The sequence below is a fragment of the Amblyomma maculatum genome, chromosome 5 (genome assembly GCF_055883805.1).
Source record: "Amblyomma maculatum isolate TAMU_Amacu chromosome 5, ASM5588380v1, whole genome shotgun sequence".
NCBI classification, from domain to species: domain Eukaryota; kingdom Metazoa; phylum Arthropoda; class Arachnida; order Ixodida; family Ixodidae; genus Amblyomma; species Amblyomma maculatum.
Genome location: NC_139348.1, coordinates 108223460 through 108240389, shown reverse-complemented (window position 1 = coordinate 108240389; position 16930 = coordinate 108223460). Strand labels below are relative to the sequence as shown.

The 16930-nt window shown below is 44.6% G+C and overlaps 2 pseudogenes; both read left to right on the top strand.

The window, feature by feature from the left end:
* The first annotated feature begins 3102 nt into the window (after positions 1 to 3102).
* LOC146189185 (legumain pseudogene) lies at positions 3103 to 4841 on the top strand (annotated as a pseudogene).
* Positions 4842 to 13782: 8941 nt separating this feature from the next.
* On the top strand, positions 13783 to 15598 carry LOC146189184 (legumain pseudogene; annotated as a pseudogene).
* Positions 15599 to 16930: the final 1332 nt, after the last annotated feature.

Genomic DNA, 16930 nt, shown 5'->3' with positions numbered 1-16930 from the left:
AAAGCTGCTCTAAAAGATGAGAAAGGAGAAGAAAAGTTTCTTTCGTTTTCTTTTTCAACATGAATCAGCCAGTTCACAAGAATGTTCTTCTATATTCAATAAGGGGATCAAAAAACATTTAATTTTATGCACACATAGAAATATTGTTCCACTAAAACAATAAAAGAAAAATAAGACTAATTCCGATGAGTTTTGTGGCAGTTGCTGAGAAAAGAGTTCTTAAATATGTCAAAGAATACATGGAAATATTTGGCCCTCACACGGCGGCACATTATACCATTGCTAAAACCATACGCGTGTTATAGTTCGCCGGTTAGGTCCTCGTACAGAATGTCCTTCCTCTTCCGTTGATTGTTTAGACGAAAGCATTGGAAAGGTCAAATATGTGTCATTTTTTAAGTGATCAAAAACGCCTTGGAGGGCAGGATGTTTCTAGTACTGTTTATATGTGATGTTTCATGTCGTAGGGAACCGTTTTCCAATATAAATGCCACAATCCGTATTTAAGGTTTTTTATGCCTGCAGCAATTTAAATCTCGGTAAATTTTAAAAAGTGAATACAGTCCGCTTCGTAAAACCACTTTTACCTTCTGGAAATTTGTTTTTATTTCCTAATTGTACACCTCATGGTGGCGCGGGAAAATTGTGGGGACACTTAAGCACCGCCTTAAAAGGTGTATAAAGCCCCGCTCTAACCAACGTGTCTGCGTGGCCCAAGGCAGACGTGAATGTAATCCTGGCAAGCTGATTCTGATAACACCCTCCCATGTGCAAGCAGCACAAACCATCAGCCCAATATTGAAGTATGTTGGCAATGTATTGGTCTTCAGCAGGGCCGCACATTGCCAGCAGATGACCAATATTGGGCCGATGAATTATGCTGCTTGGGATTGAGTTGGCAGTTCCAGCCTTACGTAACATCAGGCAACCCTGCGTCCAGTCAGTGTTCGGCCATATCAGCTGCCTGATATACCGCCTGCCAGCGCTATGCTAGTGGTTGTTCGCTCACAACGCCGAGGCTACTACTTCCCAGAGTTAACACTAATTATGGCTAACAAACCCTTTTGTTTTCAGCTATGACTCTATGGAATTCACTACCCTCATATGTTGAAACGGTTCGGTCGTGTAGGCTCTTCACTAATAGCATCAAAACATTTTTATTAACGAAGTAATTATAACCACACAGTTGCGTTTTTCTCTTTTTATGTATTCTTGTTCTTGTTGTTCATGAATTTTAACATATTTTAATGTTCAATTTCTGCCATATTTGTGAATTTGTTTTAAGCCCTTTGTTATAGGAGGTCCCACTGACAGCTTCGCTTTGGGACCTCCTTTTGTACCAAATAAATCATACTAATTTGTGTAATACATTTCTGAAAATAAAAAACAAAACCTGAAAAACCTGAAACCTGGAGCTCCTACCTTCTGCATTTTGCTTGTACAAGTAACGTGCCACGTGGGTCCTTTCATGGGGACTTTATAAACCTCGTAGGTGCTTCAATAATTTCCTTGCAAAACTCTCTGCTCCGATTGCAATCGTCTGCTGCCGAATGAACACGAACAGAATACGCTGAGATTGTTTTTACGCAGTAATTAATTATAATTAATTAATTATAATTATAATATAATTAATTTAATCACAGTTATCGAGTGCATGCTGAATGTTTTTCCACTCATTTTTTATCTTGCAACTTCACTCATCTCCTAATAAGGTGCCACTTGCTTATTTGCAGAGAGACTTCGTTGCCTTCAGTGCCTAACTGTTATCGTAACAAGCCGCATAAGAGGCGGAACAAACCCTGAGGGCAGCATTGCTCCCATTCAAGCCATAGTCTGGAAGCAGTGCGCCGTAGTTCCTCTTCGCCATATCAGCGAATCCCGTGCCTACAGGTGCCATGTTATCACCACTCACGAGTGGAACTAGCAGCGCAAAACAATAGCCGCCTCTCGTATTACTCCTCTGTTGCACCGCTAGAAGAAATGGGGAAGTCTATAATTATAATTGTCATCTTGAACCGAAGACATGGGTGAATGAAGGAGAACAAATGTGGACAATTCGAAAACAAAACAAAAACAAACGTGAGATTTCTATAGGCCTGAGGTGTCTAATGTAAAACTCGCGAAGTTGAAACCAGAAAAAGCGTGGTAGGAGCTTAGGGCTGCTTTGACACCTTAGCGCCTAGCGACTCGGTGTGACCTCTCAAAGTAACTGGCAGCAGCTTTCATATCATTTTCTCTACGAAAAGATGTACAGGCTATAGTGAATGTGAAGCCTGGTTTTTCTGCGTTCGATTCAAAATAGCACGCACCCGGAATATCACGTCCGAATTTTTAATGTTCTGAGAGTACAGGAAAACGTGCACAAGCTGAAGGCATTTCTTTTTCCGCTATTCGTCGCGCGACCCAAAAGCAACCACGAGGATTCAGAGCCACGGACACACTGACAAAGTTCCAATGACAAAGGGCAATGCAGGCCAGCCACGAAAACGATCCGTCTCCGAAGGGTGTACTTGCCACGATCCACGCCGCTGCCCTTCGCTGTCATGGCTATCCAACACGAGTAACTTATTTAGGCAGCTGTCGTTTTCTGTCCTGTGTCTGGTGGCACAACAACCCGCATTACAGTTTGCTGAAATATATATAATAACGCTAGAAATCCCAGCAAGCGCTGTAAATCTAATGCGGATGGCTCGAGCTTTTCCCAACACCCTGAAAACCACAACTGTCGCCAGCGCGACCGCATCTCTATTGACGTAACGGGCCGACGCTTGTCTATAGCAGGGCCACCATCACAATTCTAAGATATATGGTGAAAACGAACGGTGTATAACTGCTACAGTCATTGCCCGAGAGGAATGTTTGTAATTTTCTGCATCTCAGGACTGCTGCATATATTAAAGTTGATTACGCAGTTTCCGCAACAATTAACACCACTCACGACGCTGGCACGGACATCGAGAACATTGTTCTCGCTGCGTGGCGTTGATTTGGCAGAGTCACAAAATGTAACCCTTATCTCTAGCTCTATCCAGTCACGCCTATTATCACGCACGTAGTGGCCTGTGTGTAACGCCGATATTGTTCGGCAGCTCCATGAGAAGGCAGTCTAGTCTATGTGCGCAGGCCATCACAAGGAAGAAGTAAATACAATGCTGTGGTTGTTCGCGATGTTACTAGGCGTCGAGGCCGCGTATGCCCGTCTTTCGGACAAGAATATCTTTAATACCAAACCAGACCGTCCAGCAACTCCACCAAAACAGTGGGCAATTCTTGTGGCCGGATCCAAAACGTACTCGGACTACCGGCACCAAGCGGACATCTGTCATGCTTACCAGCTGCTGCGTGCCCGTGGCATACGGGAGGAACGCATTGTTGTCATGATGTACGACAACATCGCTAACAACACCGAGAATCCTACGCCCGGTGTAATACTCAACCACCCTGATGGACCGAATGTCTACGAGGGCGTTCCAAAGGACTACACGGGAGACCTGGTCACCCCGGACAACTTTCTTCAACTACTTCAAGGTGTACCCGTGGATGGTGGCAGCGGCAAGGTAATCGCCAGCAACCGCTTCGACAACATCTTTATTTTCTTCTCCGGCCATGGAGGGCCCGGCCTCCTCGATTTTCCAAACGGCGGCGCCCTGAAAGCAAACCAACTCATTCGTACAATCATCAGCATGCACAGAGCGCAAAGGTATAACAAGATGGTCATCTACGTCGACGCTTGTCTCTCTGGTTCCCTCTTCGATCATCGTCTTCCTACCGGTCTCAACGTGTATGCTACAACGTCAGCCAAGCCTTACCAGAGTTCCTACTCCTGTTACTGGGACAGCTACAGGAATGTGCCCCTGGGCGACGAGTACAGCGTCAGGTGGATGGAGTTTGCGGAAGACTATCATTTAAATGCCATGAGTCTGGGTATCCATTTCGCTCAAGTCCAGAGAGAAACAAAAGAGAGTTACGTCATGGAGTATGGTGATCTTAACATAAGAAATACTAAAGCCAGCTATTTTCTTGGCTTAAAGCAGCCGAAACCAGTCAGGCGGCGAAAACTGCCATGCGATTCCCCATCCAATCCTGATGTGACGGTCAACATTCTGTCGAACAAGGTTAACAAGACCAAAGATCCAATCACTAAGAAGACGTTCCAGCAAAAGCTTCGGCAAATGCTCAACAACAGGGCTTTCCTCGAAAGTAAAGTTGCCGAGATCGCAGCGTTTATTGCTAGAGAGAAAAAAGAGATTATCAATTCACTCCTGACGTCCGAGGGAAGTTCTGAAAATGCGGACTGCTACGAAGACGCTGTGAGCTACTTCGACGTAAAGTGTTTCAGCCTTTCTGAAAACCCCTACGCACTCCAGCACCTGCGTGTCTTGGTCAACGCATGCTCCTCAGGTTACCCCTTTAAGGATATCACTGATGCCATGGACGCAGTCTGCACTCACTCTACTATACAAGGCATTCAATAATGGTTATGAGGGTGGGTGTTTACGTGCTTTTTCAAGCGTATATATATGTACTATCCTCACAAACAGCGTAATGAGGGACAAGTATAAAAGGCATTGCATTCTTCATCTCCCTCGATCTGGATATTCATTAAATCAATATTTTATTAACTGCATGCTAAACCCGCCCGATACACTGAGCCTTGTCAGCTCATTTTCTATCGTTAAGACAGGACGTACAGGTTGTGATTTTTGTCTTCCATAAATATTATGCCCTATTTCAAGACCACCATAAATATTAAAGCGAGCCTTCTCCGGCATTTGCTGGCCTACCCTAAAGGAGAAGGAAAACACAAGTTCTCGGTGTCCAATAAATCAAGCTTGCGTATCCATCGTTTTGTCGATTATTACTACGAATGACTATCAGATAAGAGCTGCGCGCTGAAGCTTTCTCAGATAAATTCGTAGAAACCCATTTCTGACGCCAGCAGGTTGTTGTCTTCTTCTGTTGTGTGTTTATTGCAGTATGGTTGAAGAACCTATATAGTAACACATATATAATGTATTACCTAAACGAAATAGTATAAGAATTATTTTTATATTGGAAGCCTTCTTAATAACAAATACACTTAATAGTCCTAATATTCATTATTCTGAGGATTATTCTGAGGACTGTACCAGTTGTAGACGACATGCAGATATTCCCCCGCTACGCCAATTGCTTCATCATCATCATCATCAACCTGATTATACCCACTGCAGGGCGAAGGCCTCTCCCATATTTCTCCACTTAACCCGGTTCTGTGCGAGCTGCATCCACTTGACCCCTGCGAACTTCTTAATCTCATCCGCCCACCTAACTTTCTGCCGCCCCCTGCTACGCTTTCCTTCCCTTGGAATCCAGTTTGTTACCCTCAGCGACCATCGGTTATCCTCTCTTCGCACTGCATGTCCTGCCCATGTCCATTTCTTCTTCTTAATTTCCACTAGAATGTCGGAAACTTGAGTTATTTCTCTGACCCACTCTGCACGCTTTCTATCTCTTATTGTTACCCCTACAATTTTTCGTTCCATAGCCCGCTGGGTTGTCCTCAACTTAAGTAGAACTCTCTTGGTTAGCCTCCACGTTTCAGCCCCATAGGTGAGTACAGGCAAGATGCAACTGTTGTATACTTTCCTCTTGAGCGATACCGGCAAGCTGCTAGTCATAATCTGCGAGTGCTTGCCAAATGCGCTCCATCCCAATCTTATTCTTCTTGTTATTTCCTTTTCATGGTCCGGATCTGCGGTTACTACCTGTCCTAAGTAGACATATTCGCCTACTACTTCCAGTATTTCGCTACCTAATGTAAACTGCTGTTCCTTCCCGAGCCTGTTGAACATTACCTTAGTCTTCTGCATATTGATTTTCAAGCCTACCTTTCTACTTTTTCTGTCTAGGTCATCAATCATTATTGGCAGTTCATCCCCCGAGTTGCTTAGCAAGGCAATGTCATCAGCAAATCGCAGATTACTGAGGTATTCTCCATCTACCCTTATCCCTAACTGCTCCTATTCCAAATCTCTAAATACTTCCTCTAGACAAGCTGTGAATAGTACTGGGGATATTGTGTCTCCTTGCCTAACACCTTTCTTTATGGGAATTTTGTTACTTTCTTTATGCAGAACTATGGTTGCTGTGCTGCCACTATATATATCTTCCAGCACTTTCACGTACGGCTCGTCTACCCCTTGATTTCGAAATGCCTGCATCACCGCCGAGGTTTCAACTGAGTCAAATGCTTTTTCGTAATCAATGAATGCTATGTATAAGGGCTGGTTATATTCCGAGCATTTTTCTATCACCTGATTGATGGTATGGATATGATCGCTGTAGAGTGCCGTTTCCGAAACCCTGCTTGATCCTTTGCTTGATTGCTGTCTAAGGTTGTCCTGATTCTATTAGCGATTACCTTAGTAAATACCTTATACGTAACAGACAGTAAGCTGATTGGTCTGTAATTTTTAAGGTTCTTATAGTCCCCTTTCTTGTGAATGAGAATAATGTTTGCATTCTTCCATAGCTCCGGTACCGTCGATGACACCAGGCACTTCGTATACAGGGTGGCCAGTTTTCCTAGCACGATATCCCCCCTGTCCTTCAGAAAATCTGTAGTTATCTGATCCTCTCCAGCTGATTTTCCCCCTTTCATAGTTTCTACTGCTTTCTTGACCTCGTCCTTCGTCACTGGTGGAACGTCTGACTGTTTTTCCCTACCGCCAATCTCATTACGGTCCTGACTATTTTGACTACTGTAGAGATCTGTATAGAACTCCTCGGCTACTTTGACTATCTTGTCCATATTAGTGATGACGTTGCCCGCCTTGTCCCTTATCGCATACATCTGGTTTTTGCCTATGCCCAATTTCTTCTTTACCGCTTTAAGGCTTCCCCCGTTCTTTACAGCATGCTCAATTTTCTCCATGTTATACTTGCTTATATCGGCCACCTTGCGTTTATTGATTAGCTTTGATATCTCGGCCAATTCGATCTGGTCTGTTGGATTGGAAGCTTTCATACTCTGGCGTTTCTTAATCAAATCTTTCGTCTCCTTAGACAGCTTCCCGGTGTCCTCTCTAACTATCCTACCGCCTACTTCTACCGCGCACTCAGTAATGATATCTCTGAAATTATTGTTTCTTGCCTCTAGGGTAATGTCGCCATCCTCAGTTAGAGCTGAATACCTATTCTGTAGCGAGATCCTGAACTCTTCTGCCCTCCCCCTCACCGCTAATTCGTTGATGGGTTTCTTTCTTACTAATCTGTTGCGTTCCTTCTTCAGATTTAGGCTAATTCGGGACCTCACCATCCTGTGGTCACTGCATCGCACTTTCCCGATTACCTCTACATCCTGCACAATGGCGGGAGTTGAACACATTATGAAGTCGATTTCATTTTTAGTCTCTCCGTTAGGACTTTTCCATGTCAATTTCCCGTTCTTTCGTTTGCTGAAGAAGGTATTCATGATTCGTAAGTTATTGCGCTCTGCAAACTCAACTAGTAACTCCCCCTTGCTATTCCTAGAACCAATGCCATAGTCACCTACTGCCTTGTCTCCTGCCTGTTTTTGCCTACCTTGGCATTGAAGTCGCCCATTAGTACAGTATTCTGCGTCTTTACTTTTCGCATTGCCGATTCTACATCTTCATAGAAGCTTTCAACTGCCTGGTCATCATAACTACATGTTAGGTGCATAGGCATGTACAACCTTCAGTTTATATCGTTTATTAGGCCTAATTACGATGCCTGCAACCCTCTCATTAATACTATAGAATTCATCTATATTACCCGCTATATGCTTATTGACAAGGAAACCTACTCCTAGTTGTCGCCTCTCTGGTAATCCTCGATAACACAATACATGTCCATCCTTCAGTACTGTATATGCCTCATTCGACCTCCTAACCTCACTAAGCCCTATGACATCCTATTTCATGCCCTCTAGTTTCTCTAACAGCACTGCTAAGCTAGCTTCACTAGCTAGGGTTCTAGCATTAAACGTTGACAGGGTCAGTTTCCAATGGCGGCCTGTCCAGCGGAGCCAGGCTTTCTTAGCACCCCCTGCTGCGTCACAGGTCTGACCGCCGCCGTGGTCAGTTGTTCCGCAGCCGCTGGTGACTGAGGGCCGGGGTTTTATGGAGCTTATTATAGGAGGTTGTGGCCAATTACTGCACCAGGGTGGCCAACTCCTGTTCTGGTGAGGGAGTGCGTTGCCAGAGGTGTTCACCGGCATCAGGTCGCACCCCAAACCTGTGTATGCAATTCCATCGACACGCGGATTTTTTTTTTAATCCGCTGGATAATTGCGCGGCACCGGGATTTGAACCCCGGTCCTCTTGCATGCGAGGCGGATGTTCTACCGCTACGCCACCGCTAGCTGAGAATAAAACCATTTCTTTCGCATATTAGTCACATAGGAGTGGCTGGCATAGTTATCGGTATTAGGTATGATGCGCAGTTCGGATATTCTTAAAAGCCAAATGCAAACTGCGAATCCGCTGATAGTAATTCCAATAACAGCGGTACAGGTGATCACTGTTTTTTTTTTCAAGTCTCGAATTTTCTTTCTTGGTTCAGCCGCTCTCATTATTTCGGGTTTTCTTGATTTATGAATAAAAAGTTGAAATATTACTATTTGGATTATGATATAGATAAAGCATCTATATTGAGATTTCAACTTTTTACGGGACCTTTCTTAAAACATCATACATATTCAAATGACGTGAATGCCAGAATCCTTCGATGCAAGGCGTTCAATGTGGGTCAAAACTTCAAATCCTGAAAATATTCAAAGTAAAATATAACAAATTTCAGTGCATGCGTGTCGTTTGTTGTCGAATGTGCTTTGCTTTTTTTTTCCTTCACCAACCTAAAATCAACCCGAAAGCTTCAGCGACACAAAGACATTTACCGGCAATAGTATCGGCGTTCCTAAGACCCACCAAGGAAAAGAAGACAGTCAATACTTGTAACCAAAATTAAGCATGGAGACTAATCAGTCCTGGCACTGTTCATTGATGCGCTATATATACACCTTGTGCCAGTTTAAATAGAGCATGAAGACCAATCACTCCAGGTACTGTTAATTGACAGCGTTATATATACAGCATGTGCCGAGTTCAAATAGGTATTTTTTACAAAAGGAATAGAAGAACTTTAAACGGTCTAGTCCCTGAGTTCAGTACGCTAAGAAAACTTCCCTGCCTTTTCCTTTTGTGTGTCCTCGAGTTTCCTGTCACCAAACTGTCGCGGAAGCTATGTTAACAATTTTTATGAAACTCAATCACCTAACCCACGTCCATTACTGATGCATCAATTACATCCTTCCGTCACTTAAAATTTTTAGTTGAAGCTGTCTGTGAGTCAAGCAGCAAAAATTTCTCAACACCCACCCAGCGCTCCCCATTGCATAACGCCAACCTCTTTCGTTCTTGCCGTTGTGCAGTGTTACCATTTGCCATTATGGTACCTTCTATTACAGTGCGTAATGTGTATCACGCAGCGCTTAGGAGGCATTCGTAAAAAAATAACAAATAGCTGCTGACAGCTTTCTGGAAGTGCACCCAAAAGGCTGTAGCATTAAGTGAGCATTCATCTTGGATCGGCTTCGTTCGACTACAATTACGGGGCAGAAAAACAAAAATAAAAAAAAAGTATGGGGATACGTTAGCAGAGGAGCGGTAGATTACGCAACAGGGATTCGAACATTGCTTTATGCGCTGTTCCACTTATATTTTATATCACGTTGGCGGCTACCAAGGACACATGCAGCTGTAAGCAGTAATGCGCACCGCTCTATTCATGCTCTACTCCTAGTCGGTATTCCGCTGAGCCTTCCTCATCGAACTGTAATAGTATTATAGTGTTGGTTCTTTGGATGCACACGCGAAGTTCACACCAGGCAATAAATGAAGCAGCTACGTTATCTCCCGCATGTTGTCAAGACTGCCTTCTGCGCTCGAGCATGGAGGAAGTGCGGGTGGTCAAGTGGCTATCTTATCAGAACGGTTCCGCCCACCTCTTGGTTTGTGTGTGAAAACATGGCACGGTCTGCTTTCTGATTGTCTTCATAGAGGTATTTCCAACGGGCGAGAGACTTGCCAAACAATATCCTCTCCGGACTGCTGCAAACTACTGCTGTCGGTTCTGGTTATTGTGAGGTGCAAGAAACCGCCTAGTAAGCCGTATGGCGACACTCAGGAAGATCTTAAAAAATGTCTAAAGACTACCCTATGTCACATCTAACCTTCGCGGATAGGTAATCAGAAATAGTTCCCGCTTAGAATTCACGCTGTTTTTCGATGTTTTGATAGTGAGAATAAAAGTAATAAATTAAAGGCACAGTTCATATTCAGAATGCCATATAACCATTGAAGCGAATATAGACATTAAGCGAACCAGTCTAGCTACACAGCAGCAAATAAGCGGAATTTGGATAGGATGACTGAAAGTTGTGAGTGGGCTTGCGGTCAACTGTGGTCTGCGTAGGATGTGCGGTGCATTCCACGAGAACGTATCGAAAACAGTGCGGTCGTGCAGTTCGTCTTCTAAGGTGAACTGGACGCTTTGCTGGAACGTGTTGAGGTGCACAAGAAATCTTTGCACTTCTCACCGGTTGATGATGCGGATGCAGTCATCGACATAAGGTACACAAACTGTGGTTTGTGTACCTTACTGTGGTACTGACAAGCTGCGGATTCTATGCATTCTAAGGAAATTTGGCATATGGAACAAAAAACAGAGGCAGTCATAGCTGTTCCCAAAGCTTTTTTGTAAAATATCTATCTAAGGTGATATGCATGTTAGAGGCAAAATTTCAATCGTCGGCATTGGTCGATTGTCAGCTTCAATCGAGGTTCCCTCAGGCAAGGTCGTGTCGTCGTTCAGGGCTTTCCTGGAAACACTCGACCGCAAAATTCCCAGGCACTGATGTGAACATCGACTTACATCGAACAATACCATGACTTGGCTACCGTCAATGGAGAAATCATTTAGCTTGTCGACAAAGTCGGCCACGTCCCGACCGTACGCAGTGGTTTTCCCGCTTGAGCTGAGGGTCCCCGGGGAAGGTAGCTGGAGAGTTCGCTCAGTAGGAACTGTGTGGAGTTTAGAATTCGACGAAGCGGTATTTGCTCTTCGTGCACTTTTACTACGCCGTAGATAGCAGGCGCGACGCGATTATAACATAGAGGCTGGTTGTAGATGTGATAGAAAAACAGCGCAAAAGACGTGCACGGAGGAGAAGAGCGGACAGGACGAGCGCACGTCTTTTGCGCTGTTTTTCTATCATGTCACCATACCAACTCGCCCAGATGTCTCTTCTTTTGTTGTAGATGTAATGACAACCGGGAGGGAAAATTTTGAACACCTCTGCGAACAACGTCTGAAGTCCAGCCTCTATTTTCCTGATCGGACCTCGCCTTATCTTTACGTAGGTTGTCTCGTCTTGAGGAATTGTCGACATTTTTTCTACATAACCAGAAGATACCAGCAGCTAAGCCTGGCCCGCAAGTCACATACTCTTACATGTATAAGGTATGCATTCATGAAGGCCACACACGTGAAGTCCGTCAACAGTATGTAAATATTGTAATGGCTGACAACACGCATTATAGCCGACTCATGCGTTTTCAGAGGGCTGCACAGCATTCTATACAACTCTGATATACGGCTAGAAATATATCAAACAAGCGAGGAGATGCGTCAATCAACGTACAAAGAAAGTCTCAGCATCTTTGTTAAGGGTATATTCTGGACGCTTTTCGCTGAATCAGAAACAAAGTATCAAAGGCAGATACAAACTGCGGCTGTACATTACAAATTTAGCATAGATTTGATTCCGGGCGAAATCACATAACCATCCGCCGTGCATCTTCAACCCATTCATGAACCTCAGTTACAAGGAGCAGTGACGTCTGCATCCTGCTGATCGTCACGGTTAATCAGTGCAAAAAGATTTTTCACTTCTTATATATGCTCTGAAAACCATCGCCTTTCATGGAGTTTCCAATTTTCGTCGCAGTCTCGCATCCATATTTCGCAGGTATGCTGTTCTTTATTTCCCCTCTGTTAATACGATTATTGTTTATCCGACATTTTACTGTTCGCAAATTTTATTTCCAAAGCCGCCAGAGACGCGTGGAGTGCATTTCTCATGCATAAGTCACGGAGTGTCGCTTTTCTTCGGTTACCTCCGAGGCGGAGACGAACCATAGTCTTCCGGCCTGTTTTCGCGTTGTTTGCAAAGACCGCGGCGACTTATGTTCTTGCATACATTTTTTAACCTTATTTCATGCTTTCAGGTACCCATAATGTGTCCTTCACAACCACATAATTCGCGAAAGTGTCACTAACGGCACACATTTTGCTCAGGCTCCTTTTGAACCTATACAATTCCTCACAGAGATGTACATTGATAACGTGCTATCGTGACATTTCTATACGAAAGGAGGAACTAGTGTAGAAAAGATTGCCCCTCAGCCTGCAACAGTACCGCTATCATAGCTTTGCGTTGTCTAAATATCCAATGCTCACAACAAATCTTATCTTTTTGCGCGACAAGCCACCCCGAGATGGAAGTTTCTTTCATTTTCAGCAATGCTGCTCACGGCATTTACTTTTCCAGTTTATCCCTGTGTGCCTATGAAGCTATGGGTATCGTCAGGGATAAGGCGAGGGCAGGAGTGAAAAATGAGCGTTCGAAGGAGAGTAGTAGCAGTCTTAAAGGGCAATGGAAAAACAAGAAGAATAAAAAGACGCATAAATTTATCTTCTGACTGGTCAAAATACTCCACTTTTTCGTTATTCCTAGCTGCTGTTGCTCCCGTCATACGACAAGCGATATACGCATGCCGCACGTTAACTTTCTATCCTCATTTCTCCCTCCGCATATCTCTCCGCATTAAAATATGCTACGGTGGCTCGAAAATGACAATGTTTGGCTGCTGGACACGAATGCACGAACCAGGCTTAGAGTCAGAGCCCGGGTTCTGAAATAGGCTAAAGGCAGAAGGCGGCCGAGAATACCAGAACAAGTAGCGGAAGTCCAGGTTGCTCGAACACACGCACATCAATTCCTAACACTTTACTATTTCAAGCCAGCGCACATTAGAAAACGCTGTATCTTATGCCTGCTGGGAGCTCACGAGAAAGGAGGGAGCCATATTCAACGACGAGAGGGAGAATGTTGAAACAGTGAATGTTGGCAAGTACTTTGTGTAGATAAACATAGCTTAGATCACGCTATATTATTGGCGAAAATTGGGCGAATGATGCCAAATAGTGAAATGTGACTCAGCTTCATTCGTGATTACTTATTTTAACTATTAATGAGAAACGCAAGGCGCAACTATAACGTACGTAAATCTTGCAGTCGTCTACGCCCTTATTGCGCAGGATACAGCGTGGCTTCATTCTCTCACGCTATACAGAAATATGATGAAAGTATCGTTGTTCTTCTTTCTGCTTCTCGGTATTGGACATTATATTTCGTTTTTAAGAGATAAGCCCATTCTATCGCGGAAAATATGCCAGTCTACAGCATCAGGCGCATTATCACCTGTGCACAGCCTCGTAGATTGCGCCTCTATTGTACTCGGCTGCTTAGATTGTTAGAGTTCTGCGTGAGCGGACGAGCACGATCACTAATGGAGGCGATCATGGCGCTATCGTTATCCTTCCTTCTTGAAGCTGCACCTTAGCATTGCCCTCTAGATTTGAGGTATAGAGATAAGGGCATCGAATTGTGAAGCCGTGGGCAATATATGGCATGATGTGCACTATCCCACGAGCACACCCTTGCTGACTGGACTTCTATTGTTCTGGGTTACCAAGCCATTTAGGTGACTTTAAACGATTTCTACCCCTGCGTTCACACTTACGACGGGAGGCGATCATGGCACTGTCGTCGCCCTTCCTTTTGTCTTTGTTGGCGCTGGTGATTGCAGCTGCACCTCTGCCGGTCGAGTCCACTCCTACGTCCCGTGCTGTGGATGATCAGCCGACGATCTGGGCTCTTCTTGTGGCTGGCTCCAAGGGATACGACAACTACCGGCACCAGGCGGACGTGTGCCATGCGTACCAGCTTTTACACAGCAAAGGTATTCCCGATGAGCGCATCGTTGTTATGATGTACGACGACATCGCTTACCATGAACTGAACCCAACAAAAGGAGTTATTGTCCAGCACCCTGATGGACCTAACGTCTACCAGGGGGTTCCCAAGCACTACACCGGCGACAGTGTGACATCGGAAAACTTCCTTCAGGTACTTCAAGGGAAGGCTAGGGGTGATGGGAGGAAGGTTATCAACAGTGGTCCCAACGACCACATCTTCGTGTTCTTCTCGGGCCATGGTTTTTCCCACCTCTTGGATTTTCCCGACGGTATATTGTTTGCGAGGAAATTCATTGATGTGATAAAGAAAATGCACAAAAAGAAAAGGTACGCCAAAATGGTAATCTACGTAGAGGCTTGTTACTCAGGATCGATGTTCGAAGATAGCCTACGTAAAAGCCTCAACGTGTACGCGATGACCGCAGCAAACCCTTTCGAGCAGTCTTTCGGATTCTGCGTCGACAAATACAGGAAGGCTTCCCTTGGTGACTTCTTCAGCGTCAACTGGATTGAGCACTCGGAAAGAAGCGATTTGAAGGCGACAACTATCTTTGACCAGTATACAGTAGTGCAGCATGAAACAACTACAAGTCATGTCCAGCAGTACGGTGATATCAGCATCAATGAGCTCCCTCTCAGTAATTTCCAAGGCACAAATAAGAGGCTGCGACCAGCCACTGTTACAATCATGACTGCGGACAATAAGCACAAGAAAGTCCGACAAGAGACAAGATTCAGTAATGCCATGCAATACGGTGTTGCTAGCATGGCAAATATTGGCGTTGGCAATTTTCATGCTAAGAGGAGTCAGAAATTGCAATGCGAGCCTATTCCGAGCAGGGATATGCCCATCGCTATGCTGAAGAAGAGAATGCAGACGGCGCAGAGCACAAAAGAAAGGAATTACCTCGAGGAGAAGCTGAAGAAAACGCTAAGTAACAGGGCATTCCTGGAGAGGAAAGTCGCCGAGATTGCCACATTCGTCGCTCGAGAGAAAAAAGGTATCGTCACATCGCTGCTAACTGCTGAAAGAAATCTACGAAACTTGGACTGCTATGAAGCGGCTGTGCACCACTTCGACCTCAAGTGTTTCAGCCTTAACGCCAATCCCTACGCTCTGTACAACCTCCGAGTCCTGGTGAACGCATGCGAGCACGGTTACCCTCTCAGGGATATCACTTCCGCAATGAACTCTGCCTGCACTCACAAGGCCGTCAGAGGGATAGTTTAGGCCTAGGGCAGTTAAACTACTTTTTTGTTCGTAAAGTATACGGCCACATAGGAAATCAGTATGACGTTCATAGGAATCAGTCGTACGAGACTCCAGCTGCTTCATTACGTGCACAACAGAGCGCAATGTCTCGAAGTGTCGCTGATCATGAGTTCTGCTTCCTTGATTTTGTTCTCTGACAATTTTTGTTCTATTTCTGTTGTATGATAAAAGAGAAGCTCCCTCTTGTAATTGGTAAATAAATGGTGAAATGATAGTAAAGCTTCTAGTGGTATCTTGTGATAATGACCATATCGAGTATCTGATTTCCGCAGGTTAGCCATTGTGGTAATATCCCCGTTTTTTTGCGCATGGATGTAAGAAAGTCGGCCGGAAGCTTGTGCGTGGGATCGTAACGCTTCATCGCCTAGGTAAGCGCTATCTACAAGCGCAGCGCGGTTTGCTCAAAGCACAACACCGACTTTGGTCTGTCACTGGGTAAATAGATGTCTTCATTGACTTATTTTCGATTCGTTGCCCTGTTTCGAAGTGATCTTGTTCCTTGACATAAACGAAGTTTCTGTCACAGCCACAAACGTATATAGCGCGATATATAAAGATGTGGTAATGTGAATAAAGTGAAACATTTACCACTTTAATAGCTGCAGTAAGCTGTTCTTTTTCACCAGAAGGATACATTTCTATATTCGCGTGATACCTTTATTAGCATCGCACGTTCCTCTCTTGCACTTTAATAGTGGAGTGCTGACCTTCGGCTACCTAAAACGGCGGGACAACCGATTTTGCTTTTTGCACATGAGAAGCTGGACAAATGTTAAAGGCATAATTGAACCCCTTAGATACGCAGCCTTAGAGCAGTGTCGTAGTTCCTCGTCGGCAAATCAGCGCAGTACGTGCTTACGGGGATACCGACGTCGCTTTATCGATACTCACGAAATGAATGCGCTGGCGAAAACAATGGCATATCGTTGTATTTCTCTTCTCTTGTTTCATTTGCGAGCAGATGATTAGTCATCGCCAGCAGCGGAGTATACCAACGGAAAGGCAGAGGCCTCACCCATATCCTGCCAGGTACCCCGGTCCTGTAACAGCTGTATCCACTTGGTCCTCACAAACTTCTTGATCTCATCCTCCCACACAACTTTCTGCCGCCCCGTCTACGCTTGCCTTCCCTTGCAATCTAGTTTGTTACTCTCATCTTCCCTTTTCATTCCATTATCTGTTCATGCCCCTTTCTTCTTGATTTCAATAAGACTGTCAATACTTTGAGTTTGTTCCGTGATCCACTCTGTACTATTCCGGTCTGCTAATGCTACATCTAATATTTCCCCTTCTTTGGCTCTCTGCGATGTCCGCAAATCAATAAAACCCTTTTCTTTATCCTGGCCGTTTCCGCGCTCAGGTTTGTATGTTTTAGATACAGCTGTTGCATATTTTGTTCTTCAGGGATACTGGAAAGCTGCTACTTATGATCTGAAAACACATGTCGAATGAGCTTACTTCCAATGCAACGTTTCTACTTATTTCGCTAGTACCTGTCATTGAAATGCTGAAAAGACCAGGTCGACGGCGCCTAGAGCTATACTTCAGCGC